General features: G+C 49.6%; 1 protein-coding gene across 4 annotated transcripts in view; it reads left to right on the forward strand.

Annotated features, from left to right (window-relative positions):
- LOC134966385 (serine-rich adhesin for platelets-like) overlaps positions 1–15998 on the forward strand; it is a 215043-nt gene that overhangs the window by 56906 nt on the left and 142139 nt on the right. The gene's annotated exons all lie outside the window — the stretch shown is intronic.

Genomic DNA, 15998 nt, shown 5'->3' on the forward strand with positions numbered 1-15998 from the left:
ATCCACTCACCACTGTGGAATTAAAATATTTCACATGGAAGGTGAAGATTCTATTAGCCCTGGCTTCAGCCAGGCGTGTGTCAGAATGGGCGGCTTTATCATATAAAAGCCCTTACTTCATTTTTCATTCTGACAGGGCAGAATTGAGGACTCGTCCTCAATTTCTCCTTAAGGTGTTTTCTGTTTTTCACATGAACCAACCTATTGTGGTACCTGCGGCTACTAGGGACTTGGAGGACTCCAAGTTACTTGACGTTGTCAGGGCCCTGAAAATATATGTTTCCAGGACGACTGGAGTCAGAAAATCTGACTCGCTGTTTAGCCTGTATGCACCCAACAAGATGGGTGTTCCTGCTTCTAAGCAGACGATTGCTCGCTGGATTTGTAGTACAATTCAGCTTGCACATTCTGTGGCAGGCTTGCCACAGCCAAAATCAGTAAAAGCCCATTCCACAAGGAAGTGGGCTCATCTTGGGCGGCTGCCCGAGGGGTCTCGGCTTTACAACTTTGCCGAGCTGCTACTTGGTCAGGGGCACACCCTGACTGAGGAGGACCTGGAGTTCTCTCATTCGGTGCTGCAGAGTCATCCGCACTCTCCCGCCCGTTTGGGAGCTTTGGTATAATCCCCATGGTCCTGACGGAGTCCCCAGCATCCACTTAGGACGTTAGAGAAAATAAGAATTTACTTACCGATAATTCTATTTCTCGTAGTCCGTAGTGGATGCTGGGCGCCCATCCCAAGTGCGGATTGTCTGCAATACTTGTACATAGTTATTGTTACAAAAATCGGGTTATTCTTGTTGTGAGCCATCTTTTCAGAGGCTCCTTCGTTGTTATCATACTGTTAACTTGGTTCAGATCACAGGTTGTACGGTGTGATTGGTGTGGCTGGTATGAGTCTTACCCGGGATTCAATATCCTTCCTTATTATGCACGCTCGTCCGGGCACAGTATGCTAACTGAGGCTTGGAGGAGGGTCATAGGGGGAGGAGCCAGTGCACACCACCTGATCCTAAAGCTTTTATTATTGTGCCCTGTCTCCTGCGGAGCCGCTAAACCCCATGGTCCTGACGGAGTCCCCAGCATCCACTACGGACTACGAGAAATAGAATTATCGGTAAGTAAATTCTTATTATATATATATATTAAACTGGTGGTGATTATTAAACTGGTGGTCAGGTCACTGGTCACACTATCAGCAACTTGCAAGTAGTACTCCTAAGCAGACAATCACAATATATATTATACTGGTGGTCAGTGTGGTCACAATGGCAGTGTGGCACTCTGGCAGCAAAAGTGTGCACTGTACGTTATATGTACTCCTGAGTCCTGCTCTCAGACTCTAACTGCTCCCCACTGTCAGTGTCTCCCCCACAAGTCAGATATACATTATACAGTCACACTATCTATCTATCTATCTATCTATCTATCTATCTATCTATCTATCTATCTATCTATCTATCTATCTATCTATCTATCTATCTATCACTTCAGCAAGTAGTAGTACTCCTCCTAATGCTCCCCAAAATTACTACTGTGTCTCTCTTTACTCTAGTCTCACTCTCTTCTCTATAAACGGAGAGGACGCCAGCCACGTCCTCTCCCTATGAATCTCAATGCACGTGTGAAAATGGCGGCGACGCGCGGCTCCTTATATAGAATCCGAGTCTCGCGATAGAATCCGAGCCTCGCGAGAATCCGACAGCGGGATGATGACGTTCGGGCGCGCTCGGGTTAACCGAGCAAGGCGGGAAGATCCGAGTCGCTCGGCCCCGTGTAAAAAAAAATTAAGTTCGGGCGGGTTCGGATTCCGAGGAACCGAACCCGCTCATCTCTATTATACACATTATGCCATGGTAGAGTCCCTTATACTAGTTACACCACAGTAGGGCCAGTTACACATATTACAGTAAAGTAGAGCCACTTATACACATTATGCCATGGTAGAACCAAATATACATATTACAGTGCATCCGGAAAGTATTCACAGCGCTTCACTTTCCAAACTGGAATAAATTTATTTTTTCCCCCTCAAAATTCTACACACAATACCCCATAATGACAACATAAAAAAAGTGTTTTTGCGATTTTTGCAAATTTATTAATAATAAAAAACTAAGAAATCACATGTACATAAGTATTCACAGCCTTTGTTCAATACTTTGTTGATTGTGCACGCACATAATTGCTCGCGACGATCGTCGCCGGGCAACGACACCGCCAGCGAGAAATGTGATCGCAGCGGCGATCGCAAGAAGACAGACAGGCGGGTGGCGTTCCGGGGCGGATACTCACCATTTTCCAGGCGTAGTGAGTCCAATGCAGGCGTGTCGAGGTGTTTGGAGGGCGAATGTCTGACGTCAGGACCGGGACCTTCATCGCTGGATCCATCGCACTGGGTGAGTAACTGCAGCCCTGGTCTTGTTTTACTTTAAACTTTTTTAGCATAGCAGGGCTGCACAAGCGTTCGCAGCCCTGCTATGCTAAAATACACTCCATAGGTGGCGTCAGGTTGATCGCACGAGCAGCAAAAAGTTGCTACGTGCGATCAACTCGGAATTTCATGCACTCCTCTTTGCAGCACCTCTCAAGTTCCATCAGGTTGGATGGGAAGCGTCGGTGCACAGCCATTTTCAGATCTCTCCAGAGATGTTCAATCAGATTCTCGTCTGGGCTCTAGGTGGGCCACTCAAGAACATTCTCAGAGTTGTCCTGCAGCCACTCCTTTGATATCTTGGCTGTGTGCTTAGGGTCGTTGTCCTGCTGAAAGATGAACCATCGCCTCAGTCTGAGATCAAGAGCACTCTGGAGCATTCATCCAGGATGTCTCTGTACATTGCTGCATTAATCTCTCCCTCTATCATGACTAGTCTCCCAGTTCCTGCTGCTGAAAAACAGCCTCACAGCATGATGCTGCCACCACCATGCTTCAATGTAGGGATGGTATTGGCCTGATGATGAGCAATGTCTGGTTTCCCTCCAAACATGACGCCCTGCATTCACGCCAAAGAGTTCAATCTTTGTCTCATCAGACCAGAGAATTTTGTTTCTCATGGCCTTAGAGTCCTTCAGGTGCATTTTGGCAAACTCCAGGCGGGCTGCCATGTGTTTTTTACTAATGAGTGACTTCCGTCTGGCCACTCTACCATACAGGCCTGATTGGTGGATTGCTACAGAGATGGTTGTCCTTCTGGAAGGTTCTCCTCACTCCACAGAGGAATGCTGTAGCTCTGACAGAGTGACCATCTGGCTCTTGGTTACCTCCCTGACTAGGACCCTTATCCCCTGATCACTCAGTTTAGATGGCCTGCCAGCTCTAGGAAGAGTCCTGGTGGTTCCGAACTTCTTCCATTTACGGATGATGGAGGCCACTGTGCTCATTGGGACCTTCAAAGCAGCAGATATTTTTCTGTACCCTTCCCCAGATTTGTGCCTTGAGACAATCCTGTCTCGGAGGTCTACAGACAATTCCTTTGACTACATGCTTGGTTTGTGCTCAGACATGCACTGTCAAGTGTGGGACCTTATATAGACAGGTGTGTGCCGTTCCAAATCATGTCCAATCAACTGAATTTACCATAGATGGACTCCAGTTAAGCTGTAGAAACATCTCAAGGATGATCAGTGGAAATAGGATGCACCTGAGCTCAATTTTGAGCTTAATGGCAAAGGCTGTGAATACTTATGTATATGTGATTTCTTAGTTTTTTATTTTTAATAAATTTGCAAACATCTCAAAAAAGCTTTTCACGTTGTCATTATAGGATATTATGTGTAGAGTTTTGAGGGGAAAAAATAAGATTTTACTTACCGGTAAATCTATTTCTCGTAGTCCGTAGTGGATGCTGGGGACTCCGTAAGGACCATGGGGAATAGCGGGCTCCGCAGGAGATTAGGCACTCTAAAGAAAGATTTAGCACTATCTGGTGTGCACTGGCTCCTCCCTCTATGCCCCTCTTCCAGACCTCAGTTAAGGAAACTGTGCCCGGAAGAGCAGACATTATAAGGAAAGGATTTTGGAATCTCGGGTAAGACTCATACCAGCCACACCAATCACACCGTATAACTTGTGATACACTTATCCAGTCAACAGTATGAACAACAACAGGGCATCAACAATGGATGCCAACATAACATAACCCATTATTAAGCAATAACTATGTACACGTATTGCAGAAAGTCCGCACTTGGGACGGGCGCCCAGCATCCACTACGGACTACGAGAAAATAAGATTTTACTTACCGATAAATCTATTTCTCGTAGTCCGTAGTGGATGCTGGGGACTCCGTCAGGACCATGGGGATTAGACGGGCTCCGCAGGAGACTGGGCACTCTAAAGAAAGATTCAGTACTATCTGGTGTGCACTGGCTCCTCCCTCTATGCCCCTCCTCCAGACCCCAGTTAGAATCTGTGCCCGGCCAGAGCTGGGTGCTCCTAGTGGGCTCTCCTGAGCTTGCTAGAAAAGAAAGTATTTTGTCAGGTTTTTTATTTTCAGAGAGCTTCTGCTGGCAACAGACTCTCTGCTACGTGGGACTGAGGGGAGAGAAGCAAACCTACTCACTGCAGCTAAGTTGCGCTTCTTAGGCTACTGGACACCATTAGCTCCAGAGGGATCGAACACAGGTACCTAACCTTGATCGTCCGTTCCCGAAGCCGCGCCGCCGCCCCCCTCGCAGAGCCAGAAGTACAGAAGCAGCAGAAGCAAGAAGACATCGAAAACGGCGGCAGAAGACTCCTGTCTTCACTTAAGGTAGCGCACAGCACTGCAGCTGTGCGCCATTGCTCCCGCAGCACACCCACACACTCCGGTCACTGTAGGGTGCAGGGCGCAGGGGGGGGCGCCCTGGGCAGCAATTAAGATACCTGATGGCAAAAGTATACATATATACAGTCAGGCACTGTATATATGTGCGAGCCCCCGCCATTTTTACACATGAGAAGCGGGACAGAAGCCCGCCGTTGAGGGGGCGGGGCCTTCTTCCTCAGCACACCAGCGCCATTTTCTCTTCACAGCTCCGCTGGAAGGACGCTCCCCAAGCTCTCCCCTGCAGTATACAGGTGCAATAGAGGGTAAAAAAGAGGGGGGGCACATAAATTTAGGCGCAGAGATATATATATATATATATATATATATATAAAGACAGCAGCTACTGGGTAAACACTAAGGTACAGTGTAATCCCTGGGTTATATAGCGCTGGGGGGTGTGCTAGCATACTCTCTCTCTGTCTCCCCAAAAGCCTTTGTGGTGTCCTGTCCTCAGTCAGAGCGTTCCCTGTATGTGTGCGGTACGCCTGTGTCGACATGTTTGATGAGAAAGGATACGTGGAGGCAGAACAAGTGCAAATAGATGTGGTGTCGCCCCCGACGGGGCCGACACCTGATTGGATGGATATGTGGAAGGTGTTAAATGATAATGTAAGCTCCTTACATAACAGATTGGATAAAGCTGTAGCCTTGGGACAGTCGGGGTCTCAACCCATGCCTGCTCCCACAGCGCAGAGGCCGTCAGGGTCTCAAAAGCGCCCAATATCCCAGTTAGTTGACACAGACGTCGACACGGAATCTGATTCCAGTGTCGATGACGATGATTTAAAGTTGCAGCCTAAAATGACTAAAGCCATCCGCTACATGATTGTGGCAATGAAGGATGTGTTACACATTTTGAGGAAAATCCTGTCCCTGACAAGAGGATTTATATGTATGGGGAGAAAAAGCAAGAAGTGGCTTTTCCCCCGTCACATGAATTGAATGAATTATGTGAAAAAGCGTGGGATTCCCCTGATAGGAAGGTAGTAATTTCCAAGAGATTGCTGATGGCGTATCCTTTCCCGCCAACGGACAGGTTACGCTGGGAATCCTCCCCCAGGGTTGACACGCTTATCTAAGAAGGTGGCCCTGCCGTCTCAGGATACGGCCGCCCTAAAGGATCCTGCGGATAAAAAGCAGGAAGCTATTCTGAAGTCTGTTTACACACATTCTGGTACGCTGCTGAGGCCAGCAATTGCTTCGGCCTGGATGTGTAGTGCGGTAGCAGCATGGACGGATACTCTGTCTGAGGAGTTAGATACCCTGGACAGGGACTCTGTTCTAATGACCCTGGCACATATCAAGGACGCAGTCCTATATATGCGGGATGCCCAGAGGGACATTTGCCTGCTGGGCTCTAGAGTAAACGCAATGTCCATTTCTGCCAGAAGGGTCTTATGGACTCTGCAATGGACAGGGGATACCGACTCTAAAAAACACATGGAGGTTTTACCTTATAAGGGTGAGGAATTGTTTGGGGACGGCCTCTCAAACCTAGTTTCCACAGCTACGGCTGGGAAGCCAAATTTCTTGCCTTATGTCTCGCCACAGCCTAAGAAAGCACCGTATTACCAAATGCAGTCCTTTAGTTCGCAAAAGAGCAAGAAAGTCAGAGGTGCATCCTTTCTTGCCAGAGGCAGGGGTAGAGGAAAGAGGCTGCACCACGCAGCTAGTTCCCAGGAACAAAAGTCCTCCCCGGCTTCCACTAAATCCACCGCATGACGCTGGGGCTCCACAGGCGGAGCCAGGAGCCGTGGGGGCGCGTCTCCGACATTTCAGCCACCAGTGGGTTCGCTCACGGGTGGATCCTTGGGCTATACAAGTTGTGTCTCAGGGATACAAACTGGAATTCGAGGTGACGCCCCCTCACCGTTACCTAAAATCGGCCTTGCCAGTTTCCCCCATGGAAAGGGAGGTAGTGCTGGCAGCAATTCACAAGTTATACCTCCAGCAGGTGGTTGTAAAGGTTCCTCTCCTTCAACAGGGAAGGGGTTACAATTCCACTATGTTTGTAGTACCGAAACCAGACGGTTCGGTCAGACCCATCTTGAATTTAAAATCCCTGAACATTTATCTGAAGAAATTCAAGTTCAAAATGGAATCGCTCAGAGCGGTCATTGCAAGCCTGGAAGAGGGGGATTTTATGGTGTCTCTGGACATCAAGGATGCTTACTTGCATGTCGCCATTTATTCACTTCATCAGGAGTACCTCAGATTTGTGGTACAGGACTGTCATTACAATTCCAGACGTTGCCGTTTGGGCTCTCCACGGCACCGAGAATATTTACCAAGGTAATGGCAGAAATGATGGTGATCCTGAGAAAGCAAGGAGTCACAGTTATCCCATACTTGGACGATCTCCTCATAAAGGCGAGGTCGAGGGAGCAGTTGCAGATCAGCGTAGCGCACTCACAGGAAGTGTTGCAACAGCACGGCTGGATTCTGAATATCCCAAAATCGCAGCTGATTCCTACGACGTGTCTGCCCTTTCTGGGCATGATTCTGGACACAGACCAGAAGAAGGTGTTTCTCCCGGCGGAGAAGGCTCAGGATCTCGTGACTCTAGTCAGAGACCTCTTAAAACCGAAACAGGTGTCGGTGCATCACTGCACGCGAGTCCTGGGAAAGATGGTGGCATCATACGAAGCCATTCCCTTCGGCAGGTTCCATGCGAGGATCTTTCAGTGGGATCAGTTGAACAAGTGGTCCGGATCGCATCTTCAGATGCATCGGCTGATCACCCTGTCCCCCAGGGCCAGGGTGTCTCTTCTGTGGTGGCTGCAGAGTGCTCACCTTTCGAGGGCCGCAGGTTCGGCATACAGGACTGGGTCCTGGTGACCACGGATGCGAGCCTCCGAGGATGGGGGGCAGTCACTCAGGGAAGAAACTTCCAAGGGTTGGGGTCAAGTCAGGAGGCTTGTCTGCACATAAATATCCTGGAACTAAGGGCCATATACAACGCCCTGAGTCAAGCGGAGCCTCTGCTTCGCAACCAACCGGTGCTGATTCAGTCAGACAACATCACCGCAGTGGCTCATGTAAACCGCCAGGGCGGCACAAGAAGCAGAGTGGCGATGGCGGAAGCCACCAGGATTCTTCGTTGGGCGGAGAATCACGTGCAAGCACTGTCAGCAGTGTTCATTCCGGGAGTGGACAACTGGGAAGCAGACTTCCTCAGCAGGCACGACCTCCACCCGGGAGAGTGGGGACTTCATCAAGAAGTCTTCACGCAGATTACAAGTCGGTGGGAACTGCCACAGGTGGACATGATGGCGTCCCGCCTCAACAAAAAGCTAAAAAGGTATTGCGCCAGGTCAAGGAACCCTCAGGTGATAGCTGTGGACGCACTGGTAACACCGTGGGTGTTCCAGTCGGTCTATGTGTTTCCTCCTCTTCCTCTCATACCCAAGGTACTGAGAATCGTAAGGAAAAGAAGAGTGAAAACAATACTCATTGTTCCGGACTGGCCAAGAAGGACTTGGTACCCGGAACTGCAAGAAATGCTCACTGAGGAACCATGGCCTCTGCCTCTCAGACAGGACCTGTTGCAAGAGGGGCCCTGTCTGTTCCAAGACTTACTGCGGCTGCGTTTGACGGCATGGCGGTTGTACGCCGAATCCTAGCAGAAAAGGGCATTCCGGATGAAGTTATTCCTACGCTGATAAAGTCTAGGAAGGACGTGACAGCAAAGCATTATCACCGTATATGGCGAAAATATGTTGCTTGGTGTGAGGCCAGGAAGGCCCCTACAGAGGAATTCCAACTGGGCAGATTTCTGCACTTTCTACAGTCTGGAGTGACTACGGGCTTGAAGTTGGGATCCATAAAGGTCCAGATTTCGGCCCTATCCATTGCAACAGGTCCTGTCTGAGAGGCAGAGGCCATGGGTCCTCTGTGAGCATTTCTTGCAATTCCGGGTACCAAGGCCTTCTTGGCCAATCCGGAACAATGAGTATTGTTCTCACTCCTCTTCTTCTTACGATTCTCAGTACCTTGGGTATGAGAGGAAGAGGAGGGAACACATAGACTGACTGGAACAACCACGGTGTTACCAGGGCGTCCACAGCTATCGCCTGAGGGTCTCTTGACCTGGCGCAATACCGTTGCAGCTTTTTGTTGAGACGGGACGCCATCATGTCTACCTGTGGCAGTTCACATCGATTTGCAATCTGAATGAAGACTTCGTGATGAAGTCCCCACTCTCCCGGGTGAAGGTCGTGCCTGCTGAGGAAGTCTGCTTCCCAGTTGTCCACCCCCGGAATGAACACTGCTGACAGTGCTTGTACGTGATTCTCCGCCCACCGAAGAATCCTGGTGGCCTCCGCCATCGCGACTCTGCTTCTTGTGCTGCCCTGGCGGTTTACATGAGCCACCGCGGTGATGTTGTCTGACTGAATCAGCACCGGTTGGTTGCGAAGCAGGGGCTCCGCTTGACTCAGGGCGTTGACTATGGCCCTTAGTTCCAGGATATTTATGTGCAGACAAGTTTCCTGACTTGACCACAACCCTTGGAGGTCTGTGTCCAGAATCATGCCCAGAAAGGGCAGACGCGTCGTAGGGAATCAGCTGCGACTTTGGGATATTCAGAATCCAGCCATGCTGTTGCAACACTTCCTGTGAGTGCGCTACGCTGATCTGCAACTGCTCCCTCGACCTCGCCTTTATGAGGAGATCGTCCAAGTATGGGATAACTGTGACTCCTTGCTTTCTCAGGATCACCATCATTTCTGCCATTACCTTGGTAAATATTCTCGGTGCCGTGGACAGGCCAAACGGCAACGTCTGGAATTAGTAATGACAGTCCTGTACCACAAATCTGAGGTACTCCTGATGAGGCGGATAAATGGGGACATGCAAGTAAGCATCCTTGATGTCCAGAGACACCATAAAATCCTCCTCTTCCAGGCTTGCAATGACCGCTCTGAGCGATTCCATCTTGAACTTGAATCTTTTCAGATAAATGTTCAGGGACTTTAAATTTAATATAGGTCTGACCGAACCGTCCGGTTTCGGTACCACAAACATTGTGGAATAGTATCCCTTCCCCTGTTGACGAAGGGTAACCTTTACCACCACCTGCTGGAGAAATAGCTTGTGAATTGCCGCTACCACTACTTCCCTTTCTATGGGGGAAGCTGACAGGGCCGATTTTAGGTAACGTTGAGGGGGCATCACCTCGAATTCCAGCTTGTATCCCTGAGACACAATCTGTATAGCCCAGGGATCCACCTGTGAGCGAACCCACTGGTGGCTGAAATGTCGGAGACGCGCCCCCACCGCTCCTGGCTCCACCCGTGGAGCCCCAGCGTCATGCGGTGGATTTAGTGGAAGCCGGGGAGGACTTCTGTTCCTGGGAACTAGCTGTAAGGTGCAGCTTTTTTCCTCTGCCCCTGCCTCTAGCAAGAAAGGAAGCACCTCTGACCTACTTGCTTCTTTGTGCACGAAAGGACTGCATTTGGTAATACGGTGCTTTCTTCGGTTGTGAGGGAATATATGGCAAAAAGTTTGACTTCCCAGCAGTAGCTGTGGAAACCAGGTCCGAGAGACCGTCCCCAAACAATTCCTCACCCTTGTAAGGTAACACCTCCATGTGTTTTTTGGAGTCTGCATCACCTGTCCACTGGACCCACCTGGCAGAAATTGACATTGCATTAATTCTAGAGCCCAGTAGGCAAATGTCCCTCTGGGCATCCCTCATATATAGGACAGTGTCTTTTATATGCCCCAGGGTCAGCATAATGGTATCCCTGTCTAAGGTATCCATTTCCTCAGACAGATTATCCATGCTGCTACAGCACTACACATCCACGCCGACGCAATTGCCGGCCTCAGTAGAGTCCCTGAATGTGTATAAACAGATTTCAGGATACTTTCCTGCTTTCTATCTGCAGGATCCTTTAGGGTGGCCGTATCCTGCGACGGCAGGGCCACCTTCTTAGATAAGCGTGTCAGAGCTTTATCTACCCTAGGGGAGGATTCCCAGCGCACCCTGTCCTCTGCCGGGAAAGGGTACGCCATAAGTAACCTTTTGGAAATCAGGACTTTCTTATCCGGGGAATCCCACGCTCTTTCACATAACTCATTTAACTCATGTGAAGGGGGAAAAGTCACCTCTTGCTTTTTCTCCCCATACATATAAACCCTCTTGTCAGGGACAGGGTTTACCTCTGATATGTGTAAAATATCCTTCATCGCTATAATCATGTAACGTATAGCTTTTGTCATTTTTGGTTGCAATTTTGCATCATCGACACTGGAGTCAGAATCCGTGTCGACATCTGTGTCAACCATTTTGGATAGTGGGCGCTTTTGAGACCCTGAGGGCCTCTGCGCTGTAGGATCAGGCATAGGTTGAGACCCTGACTGGCCAGAGGTATCAGCTTTATCCAACCTTTTATGTAAGGAGTTTACATTATCATTTAACACCTTCCACATATCCATCCAATCAGGTGTCGGCACCGTCGGTGGCGACACGTCAGTCAACTGCACTTGCTCTGCCTCCACATAGCCCTCTTCGTCAAACATGTCGACACACGCGTACCGACACACTACACACACAGGGGAAGCTCTAAATGAGGACAGGACCCCCACAAGGCCTTTTGGAGAGACAGAGAGAGAGTCTGCCAGCACACACCCCAGCGCTATATAACCCAGGGATTACACAGTAACTTAGTGTTTACCCAGTAGCTGCTGTATTATGATTTATGCGCCTAAATTTATGTGCCCCCCCTCTCTTTTTTTTACCCTTCTACCGTGATTCTGCAGGGGAGAGCCTGGGGAGCTTCCTCTCAGCGGAGCTGTGGAAGGAAAATGGCGCTGGTGAGTGCTGAGGAAGAAAGCCCCGCCCCCTCAGCGGCGGGCTTCTGTCCCGCGATTTTTTAGTAAAATAAATGGCGGGGGCTCATACATATAACAGTGTGCCACTGTCTATATGCAGCATTCGCCAGGAGGTAACAATTGCTGCCCAGAGCGCCCCCCCCTGTGCCCTGCACCCTACAGTGACCGGAGTGTGTGGGTTAGTGTGGGCGCAATGGCGCACAGCTGCAGTGCTGTGCGCTACCTCATGTGAAGACAGGAGTCTTCTGCCGCCAATTTCGATGTCTTCTCCGCTTCTGCCGGCTTCTGTCTTCTGGCTCTGCGAGGGGGACGGCGGCGCGGCTCCGGCAACGGACGACAAGGTCAGGCCCTGTGTTCGATCCCTCTGGAGCTAATGGTGTCCAGTAGCCTAAGAAGCGCAACCTAGCCGCAGTTAGTAGGTTTGCTTCTCTCCCCTCAGTCCCTCGTAGCAGAGAGTCTGTTGCCAGCAGAAGCTCTCTGAAAATAAAAAACCTAACTAAAATACTTTCTTATTAGCAAGCTCAGGAGAGCTCACTAAAAGCACCCAGCTCTGTCCGGGCACAGATTCTAACTGAGGTCTGGAGGAGGGGCATAGAGGGAGGAGTCAGTGCACACCAGATAGTACTAAATCTTTCTTTAGAGTGCCCAGTCTCCTGCGGAGCCCGCTATTCCCCATGGTCCTTACGGAGTCCCCAGCATCCACTAGGACGTCAGAGAAATGAATTTATTCCATTTTGGAATAAGGCTGCAACATAACAAAATGTGGAAAAAGTGAAGCACTGTGAATACTATCTGGATGAACTGTTCCCCACAGTAGAGCCCCTTATACACGTTACACCACAGTAGAGTCCCTTATATACGTTACACCACAGTAAAGCCATTTATACACATTACCTCACAGTATAGCCGATTATACATGTTACACTAAAGAAGACCCACTTATACACATTATGAATTGGTAGAGTCCCTTATACATGTTACACCACAGTAGAGCCAATTACACATATTACAGTAAAGTTGAGCCATTTATACACATTATGCCATGGTAGAGCCAATTATACATGTTACACCACAGTAGAGCCAATTACACATTACACTAAAGTAGAGGCACTTATATACATTATGCCATGGTAGAGACCCTTATACATGTTACACCACAGTAGAGCCGCTATAAAAGTAGCTGTGAGATGAGCAGAAGAGAGAGAGAAAGAGGACAAGAGAAAGAGAGAGAGAAAGAGAGAGAAGGGTAGGACAAGAGAAAGAGAGATAAGTGAGGACTAGATAGAGAGATGAAGACAAGAGAGAGAGAGACAGAGAGAGGTGAGGACAAGAGGGAGAGAGGTGAGGGCGAGGTGAAAGGACAAGAGAAAGAAAGAGAGACAAAGAGGTGAGTATGAGAGTGAGAGAGAGGTGAAGACGAAAGAGTGAGGTGAGGACAAGAGAGGGAGAGGTGAGGATAAGAAAGAGATGAGGGTGAGAGAGGCGAGAGAGAGAGATGAGGATGAGAGAGAGAGGTGAAGGAGAGAAAGATGCAATAGAGAGACAGGTGAGGGAGAGAGAGAGATGAGGACGAGAGAGGGAGAGAGAGAGAGGCAAGGATGAGAGAGAGGTGAAGACAAGAGAGAGAGTCAGTCACTAAACCTGGCAGGGGGTCGGCACACAGATCTCCTTCCCCTGTTTATAGTGGGCTCTTCAAGGCTGTTCCTGTCTCCCTGCAGTGCTGATACTGCAGCTGGCCCTGTTGCTTGGGCTGGGATTCAGGACTGCCTGGGTGTTGTGTCTCCTCAGGGCCAGGGACTCAGACAAGCTGCTGCAGATCGGGTGCTTGTGGCCATGTGTTGCACAATGTGATGTCGCCCAATGCCGTAATGCTGCTCCTCCTCCATCTTCTCTCTAACACTGCGACTGTCCCTGCACTTCCTGCAGTAGTTGCGGCAGCTCTTGGCATACTCAGCCCATAAGAGCTCAGCACCGTACGTGGCTACATAGCTTGTGTTATTGGCCTGCCGGCCCTGGCAAGGACATATCAAGGCCCGTATGGGCTTGGGGTTGGAAATGTTTAAGGGCCTATACTGAGAAGGTGATGAGCTGTGATTAGTGCTGTGTGGGTGTGCCCGAGCCATGAGGGTGTGTATGTAACACCCCAGGGTTTGGCAGGGTATGTCTAGGTGGCTGAGAGAAGTATCACAGGTGTTGGGTGGCTATGTGACTAACCTTTCCTCTATAAACTGTTGTTCCCCGTACCTTGTCTCGTTGTACCATGCTCAGAGAGGTAGGAGAGATTGATACAAATCAGAAGTGAGTTGGCAATTCCAACAGGAAGTCTTTTAATTAATCTGCAATGAACTCTGTATTTAGGATGATTGATTGATTTAGGAAGGTTGCTTAGGTGATGTCACGATCCGGGTATCTGGACGCCATTTCTTACCCATCAGATGCCTCCGAAGGCTGGCTCAGCGCTCCAGGACCGGATCCCATCTGTTATCCTGATGTGTACATTCCTGTATCCTCTCCTGTCACTCTGGGACGCTGTCACAGTAAACGCCATATTACACCTGGCATGGCATCTCCCGCGGCCTCCGCCGCCGTCCCTGAACTTCTGCATGCAGAGTGTCTGAGTGGCGATTACGTCAGCCGCGGCCTCCGCTGTGTCCGCGTGGTTGGATGTGCATCTGTCAGCCTGGCGCCTCCTGTCTCCGGTGGCCGGCGCCGCCATTACTGTTTTCATTACCACATGGATTACAAACCAAACTTCCCTCCAAGTGTCTGCATGGGCGCAGCCATCTTGGATTCTGTCAGCTGATCATTTCCACCAATCTGTTCTCAGTATTGATAATCTGCATAATTGCCTAGCCAATCCCTTCCTTGCTGCAGGTATAAATACACTGTGCCTGAGCAAGGAAGGCGTCAGTGCTTTGGTTGTCAAACCTAGTTCCTGTTTGTCTCTCTCCTGTGATTGTCTTCCAGGTTCCAGCTCCTGTCTCAAGACTTCCACCATAGAGACCCGCACCAGCATTCCACCTGCGGTGTAGCCTGACTCTCCAATCCATTGTGGATTCATCTGTTTCCAGCTACAACATTACCTGCTTCCAGCTCAGCTTCCAGCAGAGTACAGCTTCCCTTAAAGGGCCGGTGTCCTTTCTACACTTTACCACTCTCCACCGGTATTATTATTTCTCCGCTCTCAAGTTCTACATTTCAGTTCATATTTCATCGCTCCCAAGTTCATTTATTATTTAACTGGTTCCAGCCAGTATCCACTCCGTGCTAACAACAGTCTGGTTCCAGCCAGTATCCACAGCAGCTGTTTTATCTTCAGCAACCCAGCTTTTCCTGGAACACCAGCTGGCACAATCCTGGGTTATCTCCATTGCTACAGTCGGGCCTGGTAAGGACTTTCCATCTAGAAGATCATAAGAACTATCTCACACTACCAGTGCCCTGTGGCTCCTGCCATCCTGTAGTACCCAGGAACTGTATTTATTCTTTGCTGACTTTTACGTTTTCTTTTACTGCTGCTGTGTTGCGGAGTTGTCATAATAAACATCATTGACTTTTATCCAAGTTGTCGTGGTCACGCCTTCGGGCAGTTATTATTCATGTTACTTACATGTCCAGGGGTCTGATACAACCTCCCAGGTTCCGGTACATCTCAGCCCCTACAACTGAGGCTGCCTCCCGTCAGCTCAGGCCCTCAGTTGTGACAGTAAGCACTGACCTAATGAATTCAGCCGGAGACCAGGATCAAGCGGCCAGGCCGATGCAAGAACTGGCAGCCCCACTAGAACATCAGGAGGCTGCACAGGGCCACATCATCCGCTGTCTCCAGGATCTCTCTACTCGGCTGGATGGGATTCAGACAACTCTCCGTGGATCAGGCGCGTCTGGTGCGTCAACCACAGTGACTCCAGCTATAACCCCACCCACCTTACCCATTTCTGCTCCACGTCTTCATCTTCCAACGCCAGCAAAATTTGACGGATCTCCAAGATTCTGCAGGGGATTTCTCAACCAGTGTGAGATTCAGTTTGAGCTACAACCTGGCAATTTTCCCAGTGACCGTACAAAAATTGCCTACATTATTTCTCTTCTCAGTGGCTCAGCCCTTGATTGGGCATCACCGTTATGGGAGAGGTCCGACACCCTGCTATCTTCCTACACTGCCTTCGTGTCAACATTCAGGCGCATCTTCGACGAGCCAGGCCGGGTAACCTCAGCTTCATCCGAGATTCTCCGTTTACGCCAGGGGTCACGTACTGTAGGACAATATCTGATACAGTTCCAGATCCTGGCATCCGAACTGGCATGGAACGACGAGGCCCTGTATGCTGCATTCTGGCATGGCTTATCTG

Source organism: Pseudophryne corroboree, chromosome 10 (genome assembly GCF_028390025.1).
Source record: "Pseudophryne corroboree isolate aPseCor3 chromosome 10, aPseCor3.hap2, whole genome shotgun sequence".
NCBI lineage: Eukaryota > Metazoa > Chordata > Amphibia > Anura > Myobatrachidae > Pseudophryne > Pseudophryne corroboree.